Source organism: Ranitomeya imitator, chromosome 5 (assembly GCF_032444005.1).
Source record: "Ranitomeya imitator isolate aRanImi1 chromosome 5, aRanImi1.pri, whole genome shotgun sequence".
Classification (NCBI taxonomy): Eukaryota; Metazoa; Chordata; class Amphibia; order Anura; family Dendrobatidae; genus Ranitomeya; species Ranitomeya imitator.
In genome coordinates, this window is record NC_091286.1 from 472137010 (window position 1) to 472161533 (window position 24524).

The 24524-nt window shown below is 47.5% G+C and overlaps 1 protein-coding gene and 1 long non-coding RNA gene across 8 annotated transcripts in view; one reads left to right on the top strand and one right to left on the bottom strand.

Annotated features, from left to right (window-relative positions):
• The window catches only part of ECT2 (epithelial cell transforming 2), a 136633-nt gene extending 124053 nt beyond the window's left edge, over positions 1–12580 (bottom strand). For 4 of the 6 annotated variants that reach the window (XM_069727307.1, XM_069727305.1, XM_069727304.1 and 1 more), the window contains exon 1: positions 12447–12580. The gene's annotated coding sequence lies outside the window, so the exon portion shown is untranslated. The remainder of the gene's footprint in view (positions 1–12446) is intronic. The other 2 variants (XM_069727306.1, XM_069727303.1) reach the window with 1 other exon arrangement.
• A 5513-nt stretch (positions 12581–18093) lies between these two features.
• On the top strand, positions 18094–20211 carry LOC138638200 (uncharacterized). Of its 2 annotated transcripts, XR_011312465.1 has the most exons (5): positions 18094–18356; positions 18438–18512; positions 18641–19004; positions 19092–19251; positions 19342–20211. It is a non-coding gene; the product is annotated as an uncharacterized lncRNA (long non-coding RNA). The 2 variants fall into 2 exon arrangements; XR_011312464.1 differs by having other exon boundaries at positions 18438–19004.
• Positions 20212–24524: the final 4313 nt, after the last annotated feature.

A 24524-nucleotide genomic window follows, 5' to 3' on the forward strand; every position in this document is an offset into this window, starting at 1 on the left:
CATCCCTTCTCTGGCTTCCAGTTCCCCAGTGAATCCAGTATAAACTACTAAAATAGAATTAGACTTACCGGTAATTTGGTTTCTAGGAACCTTCCACGACCGCAGTATCGGAGGATGTCTCCCCACCCTAATAGGGGACATGAAACAGAGGTTAAATACCCCTCCCCTTCCTGCAACCACCAGTATTTTTTCTGGACACAGTAGCATGTATAGTTACCACTTAAGTGCAGGAATCATCCAATAAGAATATCAGATAGGGAGGGAAATTAGTGCTGTCGTGGAAGGTTCCTAGAAACTGAATTACCGGTAAGTCTAATTCTATTTTCTCCAGTCATCTTCCACGACAGCAATATCGGAGTGATACCAAAAGCTAATTTCTTAGGGAGGGACAACTGCCTGCAGAATGTGTCTGCCAAACGATAGGTCCCTATTGAAATTTAGTCTGTAATGCCTGGTGAATGTATGGACTGACGACCAGGTGGCGGCTCTGCATATCTGCTCAGACGATGTGTTCCCTCTCTCTGCCCAGGAAGTCGAAACTGAACCGGTGGAGTGGGCTTTCAGTTATGCCAGGGGTGCAAGCTTCTGGGATGAATATGCAAGACAAATGGTCTGTTTGGTACAGTTAACGATCGTACTTTTAGCTCCTTTTTTTGCCTTTATTATGTCCTGTCAACTGGACGAATAGGTTTTGGTCTATCTTCCAACCTTTCGTTTGTTGGAGGTAGAAAAGGACCACCGTGCGGACATCCAGGGTGTGAAAGGCTTCTTCATTCGGATTAGAGGGATTTGGACAGAATGAGGGTAGAACGATATCCTAACTTCTGTGGAAGTCCGAGACCACTTTAGGCATAAAGGAAGGGTCTAGCTTAAGGATTATGCTATCCATGGTTATGGTTAAGTATGGCTCCTGTACTGACAAAGCCTCTAGCTCTCCTATACGCCTAGCGGTAGTGATTGCTACTAGGAAGACAGTCTTGAGGGTCAGGATTTTTAAGCTGATGGCTGATAAGGGTTCAAAGGGGTCCCCGGTCAGACTATTTAGGACAAGGTTCAAATCCCAAGGAGGGGTCTAGACATGGAGCCTAGGGCGAATCCTAGTTGCAGATGTCATGAAACGTCTAACCCAACGGTGGCTTGCTAAATCCTGATCAAAGAAGGAACTAAGTGCCGATACCTGAACCTTTAGGGTACTAGGTGAGAGCCCTAGATCCAGTCCCTTCTGGAGAAATTCTAAGATTTGTGCAATATTGGGATGGAATGGATCGGGTTTGTTTGGGAAACACCAGGATGAAAATTTCCAAACCTTGCCATAGATGGCGTTAGTTATTGGTTTCCTACTTTTTTGTAGGGTCTGAATTATGTCATCTGAGAGACCTCTGGCTCTCAGAATCTCAGCCTCAGTAAACAGGCCGCCAGTTAAAACCTGTGTAAGTCAGGGTGTAGCAGGGGTCCCTGCTGAAGAAGGTCAACTATCTGGGGTAGAAGTATCGGGCCTTCTAGAGACATGTCTGTCAATGTGCCGTACCAGCTTCTTCCTGGCCACATCGGTGCTACCAGAATCGTTGTGACTCGGTCTGTCCGAATCTTTTGTAGTGTTCTTGGTAACATAGGAATTGGCGGGAAGGATATGCCAGAGCAAACTTACAAGGATGAGAGAAGGCATCCAGTCCCTGCGCTTCGCTGGAGGGGTTGAGGGAGGAGAAAGGTGCTTGACTGTGTTCTGACTGTTGGTAAACCGATCCACGTTGGGACTTCCCCACCTCCAGACCAGGGATAGGAATACCTCTGGGTTTAGAGACCATTCTCCAGGATGGAAATCTCTCGTGCTGAGGAAGTCCGCCTGGGCATGGTCTGATCAATTTATGTGCACTGCCGTGATGGACAGGAGGTGTTTTTCTGCTCAGGAAAAAATCCTTGCAGCGGTTAATTTCAAGCTGATGTATTTCATGCCTCCCTGGGGTCAGAGGTAAGCCACTGTAGTCGTGTTGTCTAACATTACACGTACATGGTGACCTTGGATAAGGATAGATGCGGCTTTTTGTGTCTCCTCCACCGCTCTTAGTTCCCTCAGATTTGAGGAGCTGGACCTGATGTTTGGGGGCCACAACCCCTGGAAGTGGGAACCTTCCACTATGGTGCCCCAGCCTCTCTGGCTTGCATCCGTTGTGAGCACCTTCAGGAGGAAGTTGATTCCAGGTGACTCCCTGTTGCAGTTTCTGGGAGTTCAGCCACCATGAGAGGGAGGATTTTACGTGAGTGGGGAGAGGAATCCTCCTGGTTAACGCATTCTGGCGTCCTTTTAAATGCATCAGGATGTGGGACTGAAGGACTCTTGTGTGGGCCTGGGCCCAGGAGACTGCTTGGATGCAAGACGTCAATGAACCCAGGATTGACAGAGTCTCTTAATGTCGGGGTCCTCTGATTCCTGAATCTGGAAATACTGTGGACGAGATAGAGTTGACGGTCCCTGGGTAAGAAGGACATTCGTTCCCCTGAGTCCAGAAGAACTCCTAAGAATTTTTTCCTCAAAGATGGATGGAGGTCCGGCTTCTCCAGGTTCGGAATCCACCCCAGGGATCTCAGGATATCCAAGACCTTCGTCACATCCAGATTCAGACGAGGAATGGATGGAGCAACAATAAGAAAATCATCCAGATACGGGATGATACAGATCCCCTGTTGTCGGATGAAGATCACTGCTTCTGACATGATTTTGGTAAAGACCCGTGGAGCTGACGAGACACCGAATGGAAGGACGTTGAATTGATAATGGCTGACTCGATGGTTGTGGGCCACTGCAAATCTGAGGAACTTCCTGTGGTCGGGGTGTATCGACACATGATAGTATGCGTCCCTCAGATCTACCGTAGCCATTACCCAGTCCTGACCAATCAGCGGGATTGCTGATTTGATTGATTTCATTTTGAATCTTCGATATTTGATCACCTGATTTAGGGGTTTCAGGTTTATGATGATCTGGTGTTTCCCAGAGGGGTTTTATTTTTTTTATATATCAAAAATAGGTGAGAATAGTGACCCTCTCCTATTTCCTGATATGGTACCCGATAGATTACTCCTGCCTGAAGCAGACCGTGAAGATCTGCAATCAGGGATTCTCGAAGGTGAGGAGACTGCAGGGAGGTAATTGTTAAATGGTGAGGAGGGGTGACTGAATTCTAACCTCAGGCCTTCCTGTATGGTACGCAGGACCCACTGATTTGTGATGACCTGCCATTGGGAGAGAAAACCCGAGAGTCGCTCCCCGACCGGAGAGCAGTCATTGCTTCTCAGGGGTCTGCTGGGGTTGGGGGACAAGGATATTTCTGGATTTACCCCTTTGGGGTAGCTCCACGGACCTGTTTTACCTTTACCCCTGTAATCACTCTGGGGAGCTTGCTCATGGGAGGGACGAAACCGGTTTTTACGTACCGGTAATAGGATTTTACAGAGTCCACGACAGCACCCACAACGAGAGAGGGGATCCGCCCACCTTCCGGACAGGAACCTACAGGTTAAAAAGGGGCAGTCCCCCTCGCCCTCCAGTTTGTGTTCCAGAGTACAAGGGATACCGCCAATGAATCAGTACATGAGAATATCATCTTAAACACTACTAAATACCACCACCTCTATAGAGTGATCTCTAAGGCACACCTTCCAACAGAGTGCAGGAATAAGTAACTAAATACAGGGGGGAATGTATGGGTGCTGTCGTGGACTCTAAAATCCTATTACCGGTACGTAAAAACCGGTTTTCCTATCGCCACGACAGCACCCACAACGAGAGACTTTCAAAGACTATTTAACTGGGAGGGACCACAGCACTAAGTACTGAACGGCCAAACTGTAAGCTGGAATTAGCAGATAGATCAAGGCGATAGTGCTTATAAAAGGTGGAAGGTGATGACCAAGTTGCCGCCTTACATATCATTTCAATGGGGACATCTGCCTTCTCCGCCCAGGATGATGCCATGGCCCGAGTGGAGTGCGCCCTGATGCCTTCTGGTGGTGTTACTCCCCTGGCAGAATAGGCAAGACATATCGCTTCTCTAATCCATCTAGCGATAGAGTTCTTCGTGACACCAGAACCCTTTTTCCGATTCTGGAAAGAAACAAACAGAGCCCTACTCTGTCTCCAGCTTTGTGTCCTATCCAAGTATTCTAATATCGCCCTCTTTATATCTAGAGTATGATATTTTTTCTCCTCTTCTGAACCTGGATTTTCATAGAAAGATGGTAAATAAATCTCCTGACTTCTATGAAATTTAGTTGCTACTTTTAGTAAATATGCAGGATCGGGTTTTAGGACAATCTTATCCTGGAGAATTATTAGATACGGAGGATCTACTGATAACGCATATATATCACTGACCCTCCTGGCAGATGTTAACGCTAAGAGTAAAGCTGTTTTTAAGGTTAAATTTTTTATTGAAATAGAGTCTAATGGCTCGAACGGAGGTTCAGTCAACGCCTCAAGTACCAAATTTAAATCCCAAGGGGGTAGTCTTACAATATGGATTGGGTTAGAACGCTGACATGCCTTAATAAATCTAGCAACCCATCTATTACCAGCTATATCACTGTTATATAGAGCTCCCAAGGCTGAAACATGAACTCTTAGAGTGTTGACCGCTAAGCCCAATTCCCAGCCTTTCTGAAGGAATTCTAAAATAGCTGAAATCGGAGCCTTATCGGCTAATGGTTGCTGATGAAACAAAAGGAATTTTTTCCAAATTTTCGAGTAGATCTTCGTAGTGACCTCCTTCCTACTTTTCAATAAAGTAGCTATTAAAGCATTAGAGAACCCTCTCTCCTTCAGAAGCTCCCTCTCAAGTTCCAAGCCGTTAAGTGAAGAGTCTCCAAATTTGGATGATGAAATGGACCCTGAGAGAGGAGTTCCGGAACCACTGGCAACACCCAGGGATCGGTCACAGACATTGTCCTGAGGAGAGAGAACCAAGGCCTCCTGGGCCAGAAGGGGGCGATTAAGATCACTCTGGCTCTTTCCTCCCGGATCTTCCTGAGAACTATCGGAATCAGACACATTGGGGGAAAGGCATATGCCAGCTGGAAGTCCCAACGGACACGAAGGGAATCCACTATAAATGGTTGGTCTGTTATGTGTAAGGATGCGAACCTCCTGACCTTCCTGTTCTTCCTCGTAGCAAACAGATCTATTTGATCGAATGTGTGTTGGTTTAGGGACCACTCTCCCTGACGAAGGGAATGGCGACTGAGGTAGTCTGCCTCTATACTGAGTTCCCCTCTTATATGTACTGCCGACAGGGATTGTAAGTGTTTCTCGGCCAGGGACAATATCTGTGCTGTAGTGGTCATCAGGGATCGAGACCTTGTCCCCCCCTGATGATTGATGTAGGCTACCACAGTCATATTGTCTGTTTGTATCTGTACATGCGTATTCCTCAGGGATGGTAGTAAGGAAAGAAGAGCCTGATAGACTGCAGTAAGCTCTCTTAGATTTGAGGAATTCTGGGACTCCTGAATCGACCATCGCCCTTGGGTTAGAATGTCTCCCATATGGGCTCCCCAACCGAACGGGCTGGCATCTGTTGTAACTATATTGTTCGGAGTGATGGTCCAGAGAACTCCTTTTGACAAATGTGCGGAATTGAGCCACCATTTCAGATCGTGAAGAGTGGCGGGTGATAATTTGAACTTTCTGCTCAGAGCACCGTGAAGATCTTTTTCTGCTTGAAGAACTTCGTACTGAAGCATTCGGGTATGAGCCTGAGCCCATCTTACTGCAGATATACACGCAGTCAAAGATCCTAGAAGAGACATTGCGTCTCTTAGACTTAAGCTTGTAACTGTCCTTACTGCCGTGATCCTTTGAACGATCTTCCGCTTCTTCTCTTCTGGTAGGAAGGATGACTGATCTTCTGAGTCTAGAAGAACTCCTAGGAACATCTGACGTCTTGTGGGTTCCAGTTTTGACTTTTCCCAGTTGATTATCCATCCGAGTTCCTGTAGGGATGATATTATGGCATTTACCCTAGACGTACACTGGTCAATTGAATTTCCTACTATCAAAAAAATCGTCTAGATAGGGCACCACAAGGGTTTCTCTTTCCCTAATATGGGCCATTACTTCAGAAACAACCTTAGTAAAAACTCTAGGTGCCATGGAAAGGCCAAAGGGCATTGCCAAAAATTGAAAATGTTTAATCTGATGGTTTACCCATACTGCCATCCTGAGGAATTGCTGGTGATTTCTGTGAACTGGAAGATGGTAGTACGCATCTTTTAGATCCAAGACCGACATGTAGCACCTAGGAAACAAAAGCTTAGTTGTTGACTTAATGGATTCCATCTTAAAAGCGTGGTACTGAAGATATTTATTTAATTTACGTAAATTTATGATAGTCCTAAAGGACCCATCAGGTTTAGAGATTAAGAATAGCGGAGAATAGAAACCCGACTTTTCCTGATGTTCTGGTACTTCTTCAATAACTCGCTTTGTAAGCAATTGTTGAATCTCTAATTCTAAGGCCTGTTGTTGGGCCGGAGTGTCCAGTGATGTTATCACAAAATGATCTGGGGGAGTTCTCAAAAATTCAAATTTTAATCCGGACTCAACCACCCCCATTATCCAGGCACTAGAAGTAATCTTTTTCCATTTATCTGAGAAGAACTTTAGTCTTCCCCCTACTGGTAGATCTGTTTTATCTGTAATTACGCCTACGTCTTGAGAAAGATGGAGGGTTCTTATAGTATCCACCTTTCTTCTTTTGATCCGATGTTTCCCAGTCGCGATTATTTCCCTGCTGGTCTGACTGGAATCTTCTGAAGGGCATGCGTCTCCGGAAGGCATTCCTAAAAGTGGGATTAAACGTTTTAGGAAATCCCTTTTTTCTGTCTTCTGCCTTTGCAAGGATGTCATCCAGCACCGGGCCGAATAGGTACTCACCCCTACATGGAATGGAGCACAATTTGGCTTTTGCCTGAGCATCCCCCTTCCAGGTTTTTAGCCAAAGTGCCCGTCGGGCTGCATTTGAGAGACCCGCCGATCTTGCAGCCAATTTAAGGGAATCAATCGAGGCATCTGCTAGATAAGCCGCTCCTTCCCTGACCTGAGACAGGGAGTTTAACAATTTATCCCTGGGTACTTTTGCTTTAAGCTGTTCCTCCAGCTGAGTCACCCAGACCATAACTGATCTTGCCGTACAGGTGCCTGCGATTGCGGGCTTAAAGGCTCCAGATGATGCTTCCCACACCTTCTTAAGGAGCATGTCAGCCTTCCTGTCTGAAGGATCTTTAAGGAGTCCTACATCCTCTAACGGTAGCGAGCCTGTTTTTGAGGTAGAGGCTACTGCCGCATCTATTTTTGGGATCTTCATCCACTGGGATAAGGTGTCATCCTCAAAGGGGTACCTTCTTTTTGCGGCCGAAGGTAAGAACCCTTTATCCAGCTTGTCCCACTCCCGTTTGACCAGATCTTTAATGGTATCTACCATCGGGAAAGCTTTGCGACTTCTCTGGCTCAGCCCTGCGAACATGATCTCCTGGGTTGTTTTCGGCTCTTTACTCTCAGCCACACCCATAGTCGCACGGACTGCCTTAATTAAAGTCTCCATATTATCTGTGGCAAAGCAAGGCCTTCCTTCCTCATCTGAGGAGGATGGTGATGAACTCTCCGAGCACTCGCCCTCTTGCAACGAAGGGCTGGAATCGGATACCATCTCCATACTACTCTTCTCATGCCGCTTAGTTTTAAGAGATTTTATTTCTTCCCTAATTACTTCCCTCAAATCCGATACACGAAGGGGGGCCTCTTCCTCTAACGTACGGCATATACACGTCTGACATAATCTCTTTACATAGGTGTCAGGTAGTGGCTCCGTGCATAACGCACACTGCTTATGTTTGGACTTTGAGGCCTTCTTCCCCTATAACAAAACATAGTATAGAAAACAGTTGTATCAGCCAGTGGCTCAGATATAACACTCACCACTGCTGATGAAATTAGAGTACCGGTTTCTGAGTGGGTGAGGTGCGATGTGACGTGCCAGGATCCTGCTGCCCGCGTGCCACATCTCCACTCTGAGATCTGCTGCTGCTCCTTTGCTGCTCTCCTTTTCGGTGTTCGGCGTCTCCTGTAGAAGACATGTTGCCGCACACCACTCACCAAGCGCTGCCTTCTTTTCAAAGGTCCCGCGCTCCTCCTCCCGGCCTCCTCCGGAAGTCAATCGATCACTTCCGGGTCATAAGCGCCGACCTGCTCCCGCAGCGTCGCGCGCGTGTGGACGACCCAGGGCGGCGTGCCTTCCCCTGGGAACGCCACTTCGGCGTTCAGCCGCTCCTTGCCAGACGAGGGGGGAAGCTGGACACAGGACTTCCCCCGACGCTGCTTCCGGGCCCCCGACTCTGCCGTTCTCACCTGGACACCGCACAGAGGCTTGGCGGACCCGGGTAGGTGAACGAGACCTGTAGGCTCCCGCCGTCCGGACAGGAACCCAAACTGGAGGGCGAGGGGGACCGCCCCTTTTTAACCTGTAGGTTCCTGTCCGGAAGGTGGGCGGATCCCCTCTCTCGTTGTGGGTGCTGTCGTGGCGATAGGAAAAAAAGCATTTCCTAATGCTTCTCTGCTCCGGAAGAGCTTTCTTTTTATCTGTAGCCTTGTCTAAGATCTCATCAAGGGCTGGCCCGAACATATAATGTTCTTGAAAGGGAATACCACAGCGTTTGGACTTGGAAGTAATGTCACCTCCCCAGGATTTAAGCCATAGAGCTCTCCTAGCTGAAATGGAAAGAACTGCAGACCTAGCGGCTACCCGTACAGATTCAGCGGAAGCATTCACAAGGAACCCGGTTGCCTTCTGAAGTAGTGGTATAGAGTTTAGTATCTCTTCCCTTGATGTCCCCTGAGAAAGGCGATTTTCTAAGGTACGTAGCCAGGGAAATAGGGATCTGGCAACACATGTTGAGGCCACATTTGTTGTCAGTAGATTAGTGGATGTGTGAAAGGATTTCTTTAACAAGCTCTCAATTTTCCGATCCAAAGGATCTTTGAGCTGAGAGGAATCCTCAAAGGGAAGAGCCATTTTTTTGGTAAGGCTAGGTTCACATTGCGTTAACAGCAGCCAGTTCAACACATGCGTTAACGGGCTGCTGTTATCGCAAGTGCCGACATTACATCACGCTAGCGCAGGTAGAGCTATGCTCTATCTGCGCTAGCAGTAACGGACCCAGAAACGCTGCAGCCTGCGTCCCAGGGTCCGTCACTCAATGACGGCACATCGCTAGCGCACGCCCATTGTGGGCGTGCGCTAGCGATGCGTCCTTCATAGGACTTAATAGCGGCGTTAACGGACTGCGTTGCGCCGCGGTGTAACGTAGTCCGTCTAACGGACACAGTGTGAACCCAGCCTTACCCTGGACACTTGTACATCTACTTTAGGAATTTCCCATAAAGAACAGTCCCCATCAAGAGGGAAACAATTCTTTAATTCTGACGGGACACTCAAACCTCTCTCAGGTAGGCCCCACTCATGAAGGACAAGATTTTCAATGTTTTCATGTATAGGGAACCACTTCGGGGTCCTGGGCTTTAACCCCCCCAAACATATCCTGAACGGAGTGGCTTGCTACCTCCTCCTCCACCCCCATGGTGCCCCTGACCATGGAAATTAGCTCTTCCATATCTTCGAAAGAAAAATATTTTTTATTATCAGATCTGGGGGTGGAAGTAGAACCCTCATTCTCCCAAATGTCCTCTGAACCAGAGATATGGATCTCGAGTATCGAGGTCGCCAGCGACTTTAGTGCTCCTCCTCCTCCCTAGGGTCCATAGGGGGTGACGCAAGCAACGCCCGTCATGGCTGCCGCGAGTCAGGACGCCACCCGGCACGCGCTCCAGCGCATAGGGACAAAACCGGAAGTTCGGGCGCGTCACTTCTGGTGGGCGCGCGCGGCCTCCGGTAGCAGTGAGGAGAAAGCCGGGGAGCTACAGGAGGACCCCGATGCACTTTACCGCCCTGCTTTACCCCCGAGGAGGCGCAGGAAGGGCAGGATAGGGGTCCCAAGTCACGCGGAGGACGCGAAGATGGGAGCAGTCATAGGAGGAGAGCGGAGCCCCGACCTCGACTGCCCGGCACATGCAAGTAACAGCGCTCCCAATCGCCGGCCACGGCAGCACTATCAGAAACCTCTTCATGCCCCATAGGTAACAGGAAAAACACTGGTGGTTGCAGGAAGGGGAGGGGTATTTAACCTCTTTGTTTCCTGTTCCCTATTAGGGCGGGAGACATCCTCCGATACTGCTGTCGTGGAAGATGACTGGAGAAAGATGGGGTACCAGGCTGTGCACAATCTCTATCCTCCATATATCTCCCCACATGTTACCTCCCAAGACCACTAGTGTGTTCCTCACCCAATCGCCTCCAGGACTTGTCCTAAGCATCAGATCCTCTGGAATCCCATGCCCCGATACATGTGATTGAGATCTTCAGATGCAACCTGAAAACTCATCTCTCCAGGAAGCCTGCAATGACCCTGCTGCCACAGTCCCCATTACCCTGTCAGGCCACAAGGGCAGGGTCCCCTCTCCTCACATGTGCAGCAGTCTGGAATCCATACGGCTTTAAAATAAAAGTTATTAGTACTACAAGGAAACTCTGCCTCTTTGTAGAGTGGCATCACGTCCCCAGCATACCTGAGGATGAACATGTTAAAGGGAACCGGTCACAAGGAGTAACGCTGTTAGCCTGCAGGTAAAGGGTTAATCTGCAGGCTAACAGTGTTATGATGCTGCCCGGCACCTGCACGCGGCATGGAAAAAATGATCCTTATTCTCCCTCCCAGCATTTGGTCATGGGGGGCCGGTTCAGTCACCGCTCACTCAGAGCGGCTGCTATAACAGGGGCTCAGCTGTCAGTCAGTGCCGGTTATAGCAGACGCTCTGTACACTCAGACCAGTGACTGAACACCGAATGCTGGGAGGAAGAATAAGGATCACTTTCTCTCCACTATGTGCAGGTGCCAGGCAGCATCGTAACACTAAGGCTACTTTCACACTTCCGTCGTTCGGGGTGCGCCATAGTGCAGTGAAGTGATGTATTGACGGATGTTGTGAAAATAGTGGAAAACGTGTGCAACGCATCCAGTGTTATAACGGATGCGTCGAAGGAGTTCCTGCCTGCATTTTCAGGTATAAAAAAAATCCTTCCGGGCATGCTCAGAATGAAAAAACATGATACGTCCCTGGATTCCTGTGTGTGACGGTCAGCGACTGATCCTGCGTCCATAGGCTTCCATTATAGCCGACGACGGACAGCGCAGGATCCATCGCTGAGCGATTTTCCAACGTGCAGAAAAAAAAGTTCTTGTGAATGTGTTCTCTCCACGACGGACCGCTATCTTCTGACGGATCCAGTGCACGATGGATGAAAGGGATGGCCATACGTCACAATCCGTCGCTAATACAAGTCTATGGGAACAAAATTGCAGGATCCTGTCTTTTCAAAACTCTACAGATTTCGAAGGGAGGAAAAAGACGTAAGTGTGAAAGAGGCCTTATTAGACAGCAAATTAACCCTATATCTGCAGGTTAACAGCATTATTTCTGGTGACAGGTTCCCTTTAAGTATTTGGTGCAGAAATTTCAGCATTTCATGGCAGGAAAAAATGCCGAGTAAGGCCATGTGCACACCTTGCGGATTTGCCTGTGGAATTTTCTGCATCTCTTGGCAGAAAACGCAGGTCAAAATCTGCATGTGTTTCCTGCAGATTTCACGTGTTCTTACCCCTGCGTTTTCCTATAATGGAATGGGTGCAGAACGGTACAGAGAACCGACATGCTCCTTCTTTGGAATCCGCTGCGGATTCCATGCAGATATTTCCGCACAGCAATTTTTTTTCCCAATGATTTACATTGTACTGTAAATCACTTGTGGTTCTGCACAGGAAAGGGGGAGAAAAAAAAATGCAGATCCGCAGGAAATCCACAACGTGCGCACATAGCCTAAAAGATACTTTTTTTGCACAAATTTTTCCCCACTCAATGAGTGAAATCTGCAGCAAAAACACCAGAACAATTGACAGATTTACATTTGTAGGTTACAAAAAAGGCGAGGAGTGCAGGAGACTTCAGGAATCCCATTCACACTGAGGACAGCCTTCAGGATCTGTGACAAAACCGCAACATGTGCACAGGTCCAGAAGGCTGAGGGTCCCTGCACAGCACATTGGGGGCTCCAGCCACCGGCTGCACAGGGGACAGCACAGCCCCTCACTGACAGCAAGCAGAGATCCTGAATGCACGCGCCACCTGCACAACATCCCACCAGCCCCCTGTGCAAGGGTGGTCGTCCGATGTGACACGTGACTGACAGGTGTCAGCGGGCACAGGTGTGCGGACAATCCCCGGGCCGGGCTTCTCACACCGGCCGCCACATTACAGCCCTGCATTCCCCACACCGTGTAGTTACCAGTCGGGGGTCGCGGCGCTGGCGGGCAGCACAGGAGCGCACTACTGCAGGTGCCCCTCACTCACCGCGCGGCTCCAACAGCGGCCATCAACCGTATTCAAAACTCGAGCCAAACCATAAGCCTCCCTCTGATTGGTCGCAGGAAGGCAAATTGTTAGCCTGTCTGTCATTGGGTAAATCTGAGCATAAATGGGTCTTACGCGTGTTCTGATTGGCTGCGCCCTTCCCTCCGGGTCTCATGGGATAACGTCATTTCGATTCTGATTGGTCACTTGTAAGTTTGAACGATTGGAAGAGAACTGACTGTAAAGAAGACACAGAGGTGGGTGGAGTCTGTCTGGGGACGTAGGAGTAGACGCTGCCTGATTGGTGAGCTTTGTTTACTTCCTTGTCTGGCGGCGAGTGTTCAGGCTGAGGCCCTCCTCCGACCGGAGCCGGTGCACTGGACTGCAGTCTCTCTGTGGCTGAAACTGCGGCTCACAGCGCGTCCGGACAGGCTGGGAGTTGTAGTCCTTGTTCCTAGGAGTTGTGCCAGTTCTACATTCCGACCATAATGTCGTAGCTTGTGTCTCAGGCTGTGTTCCCGCTAGAGGAATGGAGGTGCTGCGGTCCTGGGAGTCCGCGGGTGCACATGCAGAGCACCTCTAGAGCTGCCATCCACTGTGCTGGAAGCATTGCATGGCGGATCCCTGCTGCTGATGTATGGGCCCTTCCCTGAGGCGGGGACGGGTCTGCAGCACCGCAGTCAGCCATCATTGCTGGGGTGCAGGGTATGTGTCCACCTTCAGGATTTGGTCAGGATTCTATGCAGGTAAAATCCTGACCAAATCTGCACCTGAGGTCACTGACAGGTCACCTGCGCTGTCCTTGCGTTCTTTCTGCAATGTAAGGCTACGTTCACATTTGCGTTGTGTGTTGTGTCGGCGACACAACGCATGCAAAAACGTATGGTTTTGTGACGCATGCGTCCATTTTTGGCTTGCTTTTGGACGCAAAAAAAATGCAACTTGCGTCCTCTGCGCCCTGACGCTTGTGCCAAAAATGACGCATGCGTCACAAAACGCAAGACAACGCATGTCCATGCGCCCCCATGTTAAATATAGGGGCGCATGACACATGCGTCGCCGTGGCTGCGCCCGACGCAACGCTAATGTGAACGTAGCCTAAGGACATGCTGCGTTTCCGTGGGTATGCCGCATGCGTCTTCTAATGCATAGTGGAGACAGGATTTCATGAAATCCCCTCCACTATGCTGTAACATCTGGACGCTGCGTTTTTGACGCTGTGGCTCAACGCTGCGTCAAACGCAGCGTTTCCTGAACGTGGAAACACTCCCTTACACCTGTCACCTCCACCACATGCAGTTTTGTTTTTCTGCTTTTGGGGGGATTTATTCTGGACCCCCCCCCCCAGTTTATGACAAGTCACATCTTGCTGCAGCACACTATGCTTCATGATTTTTGCCTATTTTTCATCTTTCATATTATTGTAACACAACTGTCCGAGCTGCTGTGTCCTGATGAATTGCAGCACTCAGCTAGGACCCTGCATTACCGGGAGCGGACGATGAGAGATGCTGATCACTAGCGTGATATTAACCCATCCTTATTCCGTTAAGTAGGAGCAGCAGGTCTCATCGGCCACAACAGGTTCCTGCGCTGTGCTGCATCCGCTCTATTCCCGGTTTACCTCTGTCCATGGAGCACAACAGCTGATGTGTCAGGGTGTGTCAGACCCTCACCTACCAGGCTGCTATCCCAATCTGTCATCGGGTTTTTGCTACCCATCTGAGTGTAGCATGATCTAGGGGCAGAGACCCTGATTCCAGTGATGTATCACTGAGCTGCTTGCTGCAGTTTTGATGAAATTACTGTTCTATCTGCTGCAGATCTAGCAGTTTTCTGAATGCTGAGTTTTGTATAACCCCGCCCACACCACTGATTGGCAGCTTTCTGTGTACACAGTGCATAGGCAGAAAGCTGCCAATCAGTGATGGAGGTGCGGTTATACAGAGCGCATGAATATGGTTGACTACATGGCAGCAGTTTTGCTAGTTTTCTAGTGATAATCTGCTGATAAAACATTGATTTTAGCTAAACTGTAATAAACACCCCAGTAAGTGACACATATCTACCTTATGCTGCTCTTAGATTAGGTGGCAAAAACCTGGTGACAGGTTCCGTTTAAGGCTACTTTCACACTAGCGTCGTGTGACGTCCGTCGCAATGCGGCGTTTAGGAGAAAAAAACGCATCTTGCAAAGTTGCCCGCAGGATGCGTTTTTTCTCCATAGACTTGCATTAGCAACGCATTGCGACGTATGGCCACACGTCACATCCGTCGTGTGACGGATGCGTCGTGTTTTGGCGGATTGTCGGCACAAAAAAAGTTACATGTAACTTTTTTAATGTGACATGTCCGCCATTTCATCTCCGCCCCCTCCTCCCCGGACATTTCAATGGGGCAGCGGATGCGTTGAAAAACTGCATCCGCTGCCCACGTTCATTTATTTCACAACGTCCGTCGGGCCGACGCATGGCGACGGCCCCGTACCGACGCTAGTGTGAAAGTAGCCTAACAGAAAAATGGCCACAATATAAAACGTACCAATCTCCCAGACCAGGACTACTTTTTTATGTTTGCACTGGATGTCAATAAGAGCATCTCAGAAATTCAATGCATCTTCATCTACTTTCACATTAAAAAGGTTGTCCGACTGCAATAAACTCTGCTCTGAAGAGAGTTAAAGGGATTATCCAGCGCTGCTCACTTACGTATCGGGGGTGAGCGGTGCCAATGACGTTACCACCGCACACACAGCCTTAATTCTTCCCCTTTTAATGGGAACCTGTCTCCCCCCTCAGGCGTTTGTAACTAAAAGAACCACCTTGTGCAGCACTAATGCTGCATTCTGACAAGGTGGCTCTTTTAGTTATGCTCCTTGTACACGCTGAAATACACGTTCGGGCCTGTGCGTGCCAGGCGCCGCCTCCTCTTGCAGCATTATCGTCCCCGGCGCATTAAGTTTTTTTTTCCGGGCATGCGCAGTTGCGCTGCCCTTCGTACTTAAAGCTCAGGCGCCGGGGACACTAATGAAGGAAGAGGAGGCAGCGCCCGTCACGTACAGGCCCGGAGTGACGGCTGTGCTGCGTCTGATTAGGGGGGAAAGACCCACCCCCGGGGCGATTTCACGGTATGAGGGGGCACATTTTATAAGCGTTTATTTCAGCGTGTGCAGGGAGCATAACTAAGAGAGCCACCGTGTCAGAATGCAGCATTAGTGCTGCACAAGGTGGCTCTTTTAGCTACAAAGGCCTGAGGGGGGTGACAGGTTTCCTTTAATGGGAATATGTCACCAGTTTTTTGCTACTCCGAAAGCAGCATTATGTACGGGCAGAGATCCTGATTCCAGCAATATGTCACTTACTGGGCTACTTCCTGTCCTTTCAATAAAACAGCTGCAAAATACGTAGAGCAGCCCTGGGAAGAGCCGGCTAGCGGAGGAACTGGACTAGGCTGGTCTCCAGCTATGGTCCCCAAGGAGACTTTCAAAGTATATTTTCTCTGTAACGCTGGAGTGTTTCATTGGAACATACACCTTTCTGCGATCGTGCAGCGAGGCTCTGATTCATGCTACCTGCAGACTGGGCGACATCAATCAGGTCACCGGTTCCCTTTAACATTCTTTCATTTTCCATCGGCCTCATCCAAGCAATGTGAAAGCTTATGGTTCAGGATGCACATTTTAGGCTACTTTCACACTAGCGTTGTTCGGCGGACGTCACAATGCGTCGTTTTGTAAAAAAAATGCATCCTGCAAAATCTCCCTCAGGATGCTTTTTTTCCCATAGACTTGTATTGGCGACGCATCGCAACGGATTGTCACGCGTCGTGCGACGGATGCGTTGAAATTTGGCATCCTGCGGCATGCGTCGTTGGCTAGAATGGAAGCCTATGGACGCAGGATCCGTCGTGACCCGTCGTATGATGGAATGCAGCGCTGCAATAAGTTTTTTTACACTGAGCATGCTCAGATTCAGGATTTTGTTGCCAATTCACCAGACACCCCCAAATCTATATAAACCTGGCCTGGGGCGGCACCTTCACATGTGCCAGCAAGACTCCAGCCAGCAAGACTCCAGCCACCATACAGGCAGCATACAGCCAGCCACCTATACAACCTACCCAGAGGCCTGACTGTGCTGCCAGAAGCCAGCATCACGCTACAGCCTTCAAACCAGTGTGAGTACTGCCATTTTTGTGTGCGTCTGTGTGCATGTCTGTGTGTGGGTGTGCATGTGTTTGTGTCTGTATGACGTACTGAATACAGCCAGAGGCCTGCCATCGTCCTGCAACAGCCAGCGTCCAGCCTCAGGCCTGCAAGCATCCAGACAGGGTGTGTCCTGCCATTTTTGCATGCATCTGTGGGTGCATGCGTGTGTGTGTGTATCTGTGTGCGACTTTGTGGTTTTGTCCGCCTGTGTGCTTTTGTGCATCTGTGTGTGTTTGCATAAGCCTGTGTGCATCTGTGTGTTTGTGTACGGCTGTGTGCTTTTGTGTGTGTGCGTGCGTTATTCCTGCGCCTCTGTGCTTTTGTGCGTGTGCTTTCGTGCATGTGTCTGGATGATTGCGGGTGTATGCGTCCGTGCGACTGGGTAAGTGCACGTGCATTTTTTTTTTTAAATGTGATGTATCTACCATGTAGTGTGATCTGTGCAGCATGTGGTTTCAGTGTGTGAGTGTGTCTTGTGTGTGTGTATTAGGTTTTTTCTTTCTATTTTTTTTTTTTTTTTTGTTATGGTTGAAAACATTTCCAGCAGATGTACTTGTATTTAAAATAAAGAGCATTGTAGCTCCTGTGATCGTAAAAAAAAGAAAATTAAAAAAGAATCAATAAAAATTTTCTTAAAAATGTCCGTAGTATCATTTCACAAAGGTAAATTTTAAAATGCTGTATGTACAAATGGCCACATATGCAATACTGAGTTGGTTTTAGGGTGTATTGTTTAAGATAAAAGGTATTCTAAAATTTTTCAAAAGTGATTTTAAAAGGGATATTTTAAAATAATATATGTTCTCAATACATTTTCAACTAGTGTGTAGGCATTTCTATTTTACAAGAGGGTATCTTTGTTTTTATTTTTTTTTAGGTGGGGGGGAAATGGTTTTACAGCTCGCACATACTATTGAAGTAGGTAATCCAGCTCAGACTGGTGTGCTTTGGGGTTTTTTTTAATTTGAGTTTGTTTTTCAAAACTTTTGGTGTATGACTGCATAAACATTGCTCACATCATTTGAGCAGGGTGGTTATTAAATCTTTTATATTAGCAAGTTATGGGGGTGGTTCTAACGATACATTCTTTATACTTGCAGAGCCACCAGGGACCACAGCCGCCTGCCCGGAAATACCGCACCAGGGACCACAGGAGCAAGCCGCTTTGCTGATGTAAGTATAAAAATAATAATCTTTATATAGCGCTAACATATTCCGCAGCGCTTTACACACATTATCATCGCTGTCCCCAACGGGGCTCACAATCTAAATTCCCTATCAGTATGTCTTTGGAATGTGGGAGGAAACCGGAGTACCCAGAGGAAACCCACGCAAACACGGAGAGAACTCTTTGCAGATGTTGTCCTGAGTGGGATTAGAACCCAGGACTCCAGCGCTGCAAGGCTGCTGTGCTAACCACTGCGCCACCGTGCTGCCCGTATAAAGACTTAGTATCTAAGTACTACAGTATGCAAGTATAAAGACTTACATTCTATGAAGCTGACATTTCAATGTGTATAGTAGATTACAAGGGTCTTTATACTTGCAGAGCCACCAGGGACCACAGCCGCCTGCCCCGAAATACTGCAATCAAGAATGTCTTCTGGGAGCCCTTCTCCACAGCGACAGTGTGTTGCGGTAATTTTAAATTTTATAAGTTTTTGGTGCTATAGTTAAAATGTCGGTTAATCACTATATGCATTAATTATGTTTTCACAGGAAGCTGAAGCAGCCGAGGGCCTCTCAGAAGGAGACGAGAGGGGTGAAGAAATCCAAGTAGCGGGCGCACAGAGTGTAAGTTGTGCCAAAACAGTCGCTTCACACATCACAGAGCACCCAACACATTCAAAACACTTCATCATACATCACAGTACACATACAACATATGCCTACCTGAAACATAATTCTTTTTTTTTTTTAAGTCTGCTGCACCTTCTGGCCAACGCCATCAAGATCCTCCCAGCCGCTCCCAGAGCCGGCGTAATCGCCGCCGCGGTCAGCCAGCAGTGAGTTTTTGTTTGTTTTTCTCTTGTTAAGTTGTATTAATTTTTTCTTTTTTTTTTTTCTTTTCAAAGTATTCACAGCGTGCTCCCGACTCAGACGGTGAGGTCATCGGCATCGATGTGGACCGCCTCATCGAGGAGGTCCGCGAGCGGGAGCCGCTGTGGAACATGGCTGACCGCAGGCATTCTGATACACATGTGACCGGTTGGCTCTGGGAGGAAGTCTGCCAAAACATTTTGCCGAGGTGGGAGGACCTTAAGCCAAGGCAGCAGACTCAAGAATGTAAGTATTCACTTCTCAGTTAGGTTTTGAACTGAACGGAATGTGTTTTAATTAACACTTGCTTTAATTTTATTCTTGTCTTTACAGGTGAAAGGGTTAGGAAGCAGTGGCGGTCACTCAGGGATCGCTTCAAGAGGGAGTTTAACGAGGAGATGCAGGCCCCGAGTGGCTCAGCACAACAGAGAAGGACTCGGTATAAATAGGGCCAGGCCCTGTCCTTCCTCCGGGAAACAATGCTGAGTAGAACGTAAGTATTCAACAGCCCATTGAATAAATCACCATGTTTACCTGTCTAATACTTGTTTGGTTTCAGTCAGAGCTTTTTCCTATTTCACAGCACCGTCTGTAGCCATCGGGCGCCTGCATCTACCTTGGACCCCTCTGGAGCGATCTCTCAGGAGTGCGCCACCGAGGGCCACGTCGGTAGACCCCACCCCTCTGACCCCTCGTCTGACCTTTCCGGTACCTCTGCCCCATCCACTTCCATCGTCGCCAGCACTGGAGCATCAGCGCAGCCTTCGTTACTTGAAGCTGCTGGTCAAGACTTAGCGTTCCCTTTACCACACCCCTCTGATTCTGCTACCTTTAGACCACCATTAGGTTCATGGCGGCAGCGACTAAGGGGTCCAGAAAGGAGCTATGCTCCTAAGTTCTTGCATCTGAATGCAGCCTTCCAAAGCTCTTTTAAAATTTTGGGAGAGCAAATGACTGCTGGGTTCAACATGGTGCAAACACGCATGAGTGAACACAATAGTCGCTTGGATAGGCTGCATTCAGATGCAAGTCAATCACCAAACAACCTTTTCTTTTAATCCATGCTCAGGAGCATGGAAAAGCTAACTCTTGACCAGTATTCCACCTACCCCAACACCCACCCCTCCCCGCTCAGGCCCCTGTTTGTTCCCCCCTTCCACTACACCCCAACCCAGTAGGCTTTCACCAACTATCGACGTGGTCCAACCTTCCAACCCCTCCGCTAGTATCTCCACCCCACACTTTACAGATTTGTAATGTTTTGTAAAAAAGTTGTGATGTTATATTTTTATTAAAAAAAAGGTGTAACCAAACAAAATAAAGTGTAACAAAAAAAAGCTTTACAAAAAAAAAGGTTTACCAAAGAAAAAAAGGTTTACCAACAAAAAAAAAGTTTACCAAAAATTAAAAAAAAAAAAAAAAAGATATGATAAAAGTTTATTATATTGTCATATGTAAAATAAAATTTGGTTTGGTTTAAAAACAATTTTTTTTGTGAAGTGCTTTCATTTAAGTATACTAACTAAATGAAAAAAAAATTACACACCACACGTTAGAAGGTATAACATTTGGTTTATTACCCAAATATTTGGTTTATTACCCAACATAAATCATAGACACATGAAAGAAAGATGTCACACAATGTTCTCTTGCCATGGCACCCTGCCCACAGGTGACATAAAATACTCTGCAAAGTGGTTCCTCATTCTGGAAACAGAACCGGCGGAGCATACAGAGCTGCTGTGGTAATCCCACAAGGTGGTCTCCAAGTCCTCATCATCCACGGAAACAGGCTCCTTGCAATGTACATAGTTATACAGGACCACACAGGCCTTGACAACCTCATCCACTGTTTGTGTGTACAGTCTTATGGCGGTGAGCAGTACGCGCCACTTTGCAGTTAGAATGCCAAATGCACACTCCACCACTCGTCTGGCTCTTGTTAAGCGGTAATTGAAAACTTTTTGTTCTCGTCAAGTCTCTGCTTGCATACGGTTTTAGTAGATGTGGGGACAACTGGAATGCGTCATCACCCACACAGACATACGGCATAGGTGGTCCAGTTGTTCCTGGGAGTGGTCTTGCTGGTGGAAAGTCATACGTGTCTCCATATAAACAACGGCCCATCGGTAAAGACTTGGGAGTCGTTGGACCGGCCATAGGCTCCAATGTCCACAGCCATGAATTTGCAGTTGGCATCTGCTATGGCCATGAGTACTATTGAAAAGTACTTCTTGTAGTTGTAGTACTCTGAGCCAGATCCTGCCGGTTTTGCAATACGGATGTGTTTGGCATCTACGGCACCCAAGCAATGTGGGAAATGGCACAGTTTCTCAAACAGTTCTGCACTCTGCAGCCAGATGTCCTTTGTCGGTTGTGGAATGTACTCCGTGTGCAAGGTTTCCCAGATAGCCAGACAGGTCACTTTCACAATTCCGGAAATAGTTGATACTCCAAGGCGGAACTGGTAGTGCAGTGAGGTTAGGGATTCTCCTGTAGCCAGGAATCTGTGAAAAACAAAGAAAAATGTTAGTAAAAATTGCAAAGACCAACATAACATTTTTAAGCAATTTACACAAATATTACATTATTTTTTTTTTTTTTCAGTTTCAATAAATGGCACTGCGGAAGTTTTTGTTCTGTTGTAGTGCACATTAAAAACAGCATTTTTACATCTGTGCATTCCTATTATGGAGCAGGTGTAAAACACTGGAATGGCCACAAACAATAAAAAATTAACATGCTCCAGAAAATGCAACGCAGTGTTTCAGCGCAGTATTTTGTGGAGCATGTTCACTGCTGATGTGGTTTTCCATAGGTTAAAATATGTTTACATGGCATTAAATATGAACAATGATTAAAAAAAAAATTAAGCTTACCGCAGTGTCACCATCAGCCGCTCCGCCGGTGAAATGGAAAACCTCATGTGTGTGTCCTGCCTTTGGGTGACATCCCCAACTTGTTCCAGCATCAAATCAAAGTGCTCCTGCCTCATCCGAACATAATTAACCCCTTTCTGCCATTAGACGTACTATTGCGTCCATGTGGGGTGGGCTTTTCTTCCCAAGGACGCAATAGTACGTCATATGCGATCGGCAGCGCTCACGGGGGGAGCGCCGCCGATCGCGGCCGGGTGTCAGCTGTTTATCGCAGCTGACATCCGGCACTATGTGCCAGGAGCGGTCACGGACCGCCCCCGGCACATTAACCCCCGGCACACCGCGATCAAAGATGATCGCGATGTGCCGGCGGTACAGGGAAGCACCGCGCAGGGAGGGGGCTCCCTGCGGGCTTCCCTGAGCCCCCCGCAGCAACGCGATGTGATCGCGTTGCTGCGAGGGTCTCACCTCCCTCCCTGCTCCCTCCAGCCCCGGATCCAAGATGGCCGCGGATCCGGGTCCTGCAGGGAGGGAGGTGGCTTCACAGAGCCTGCTCAGAGCAGGCACTGTGAAGCTGCCTGCACTCCTATCAGATCAGTGATCTGACAGAGTGCTGTGCAAACTGTCAGATCACTGATCTGTGATGTCCCCCCCTGGGACAAAGTAAAAAAGTAAAAAAAAAAAATTTCAAATGTGTAAAAAAAAATTAAAAAAAATATTCCAAAATAATGAAAAAAAAATAAAAATATTATTCCCATAAATACATTTCTTTATCTAAATAAAAAAAAAAAAACAATAAAAGTACACATATTTAGTATCGCCGCGTCCGTAACGGCCCGACCTATAAAACTGGCCCACTAGTTAACCCCTTCAGTAAACACCGTAAGAAAAAAAAAAAAAAAACGAGGCAAAAAACAACGCTTTATTATCATACCGCCGAACAAAAAGTGGAATAACACGCGATCAAAAAGACAGATATAACTAACCATGGTACCGCTGAAAACGTCATCTTGTCCCGCAAAAAACGAGCCGCCATACAGCATCATCAGCAAAAAAATAAAAAAGTTATAGCCCTGAGAATAAAGCGATGCAAAAATAATTATTTTTTCTATAAAATAGTTTTTATCGTATAAAAGCGCCAAAACATAAAAAAATGATATAAATGAGGTGTCGCTGTAATCGTACTGACCCGAAGAATAAAACTGCTTCATCAATTTTACCAAACGCGGAACGGTATAAACGCCTCCCCCAAAAGAAATTCATGAATAGCTGGTTTTTGGTCATTCTGCCTCACAAAAATCGGAATAAAAAGCGATCAAAAAATGTCACGTGCCCGAAAATGTTACCAATAAAAACATCAACTCGTCCCGCAAAAACCAAGACCTCACATGACTCTGTGGACCAGAATATAGAAAAATTATAGCTCTCAAAATGTGGTAACGCAAAAAATATTTTTTGCAATAAAAAGCGTCTTTCAGTGTGTGACGGCTGCCAATCATAAAAATCCGCTAAAAAACCCGCTATAAAAGTAAATCAAACCCCCCTTCATCACCCCCTTAGTTAGGGAAAAATTAAAAAAATGTATTTATTTCCATTTTCCCATTAGGGCTAGGGTTAGAGTTAGGGCTAGGGTTAGGGCTAGGGCTAGGGTTAGGGCTAGGGTTAGGGCTAGGGTTAGGGTTAGGGCTAGGGTTAGGGTTAGGGCTAGGGCTAGGGTTAGGGCTAGGGTTAGGGCTAGGGTTAGGGCTAGGGTTAGGGCTAGGGTTAGGATTAGGGTTAGGGCTAGGGTTAGGGCTAGGGCTACAGTTTGGGTTGGGGCTAAAGTTACAGTTAGGGTTTAGATTACATTTACGGTTGGGAATAGGGTTGGGATTAGGGTTAGGGGTGTGTCAGGGTTAGAGGTGTTGTTAGGGTTACTGTTGGGATTAGGGTTAGGGATGTGTTTGGATTAGGGTTTCAGTTATAATTGGGGGGTTTCCACTGTTTAGGCACATCAGGGGCTCTCCAAACGCGACATGGCGTCCGATCTCAATTCCAGCCAATTCTGCGTTGAAAAAGTAAAACAGTGCTTCTTCCCTTCCGAGCTCTCCCGTGTGCCCAAACAGGGGTTTACCCCAACATATGGGGTATCAGCGTACTCAGGACAAATAGGACAACAACTTTTGGGGTCCAATTTCTCCTGCTACCCTTGGGAAAATACAAAACTCGGGGCTAAAACATATTTTTTGTGGGGAAAAAAAAGATTTTTTATTTTCACGGCTCTGCGTTATAAACTGTAGTGAAACACTTGGGGGTTCAAAGTTCTCACAACACATCTAGATTAGTTCCCTGGGGGGTCTAGTTTCCAATATGGGGTCACTTGTGGGGGGTTTCTACTGTTTAGGTACATTAGGGGTTCTGCAAACGCAATGTGACGTCTGCAGACCATTCCATCTAAGTCTGCATTCCAAATGGCGCTCCTTCCCTTCCGAGCTCTGCCATGCGCTCAAACGTTGGTTTCCCCCAACATACGGGGTATCAGCGTACTCAGGACAAATTGGACAACAACTTTTGGGGTCGAATTTCTCCTCTTACCCTCGGGAAAATACAAAACTGGGGGCTAAAAAATAATTTTGGGGGGAAAGATTTTTTTTTTTAATTTTCACGGCTCTGCGTTACAAACTGTAGTGAAACACTTGGGGGTTCAAAGATATCACAACACATCTAGATGAGTTCCTTAGGGGGTCTAGTTTCCAAAATGGTGTCACTTGTGGGAGGTTTCTACTGTTTAGGTACATTAGGGGCTCTGCAAATGCAATGTGACACCTGCAGACCATTCCATCTAAGTCCTCATTCCAAATGGAGCTCCTTCCCTTCCGAGCCCTCCCATGCGCCCAAACAGTGGTTC